The following is an 807-nucleotide window of genomic DNA, read 5'->3' on the forward strand; positions in this document are numbered from 1 at the left end:
CCTGTAATATCTGAAACCTGTCTATGATTATGAAGGTCGGTCATTAAAGGGGGGGATTGTTCACCTGGCTGACGAGAGGAGGTACTTTGCTCCTCTGTGATGGGGTGGGGGTTGTGGTGATACCTGGAAGGGATCGTCTCTATAACTGAATTGTAAGTTTTTGGTCCAACACCTCTGTTTAAAGTTGCTTTTTCTCTCTTAACATAGATGGCTTCCTTCCTCTCAAACCACCTGTCTTCTTTGTCCAAAATGTGAACATTCTAGTCCTTCAAAGAATGTCCTTTGTTCATAAGGTTTAGATGTACCGCAGAGTCTTGTCCAGAGAAGGTCGCTCTTCTGTGTTGGGCTATGCGCCTGTGGAGAGGTTGTTTGGTTTCTCCAAAAATAAAGATCAGAGCATTCCTCGCTGCACTGAACAGCATATACCACTCAGCTCATATTGCATGTTTCCAAACGATACAAGGCCTTGTCTATATAAAGCCTCAAACTCACTGTGGATCCAGACATTTGAATTGAGAAAGCTTCCTGGAGAGGAAGCGAAACGTCTTCAAACCTTGGAAACCAAGTCCAGTGGATTGTTTTTTAAACTTTTACGGAATGACTATGACCTGGATGACTGAGAATCTTCATCAGCAAAGGGTCCTCTTATACAGCAGTAAAAAAAATTTCCAGACTAGGTAGGACTCCCGCAGGCCAGTGGAGCGATATTTTCTCTCCAGTTTCCTAGCATTTTGCTTCAAAGTGTGAACTTCTGCATTAAACCAAGGAAACTGGAGAGAAAATATCGCTCCACTGGCCTGCGGGAGT

This window comes from Cyprinodon variegatus, unplaced genomic scaffold (genome assembly GCF_000732505.1).
Source record: "Cyprinodon variegatus isolate N-32 unplaced genomic scaffold, C_variegatus-1.0 Scaffold105, whole genome shotgun sequence".
NCBI classification, from domain to species: Eukaryota; Metazoa; Chordata; class Actinopteri; order Cyprinodontiformes; family Cyprinodontidae; genus Cyprinodon; species Cyprinodon variegatus.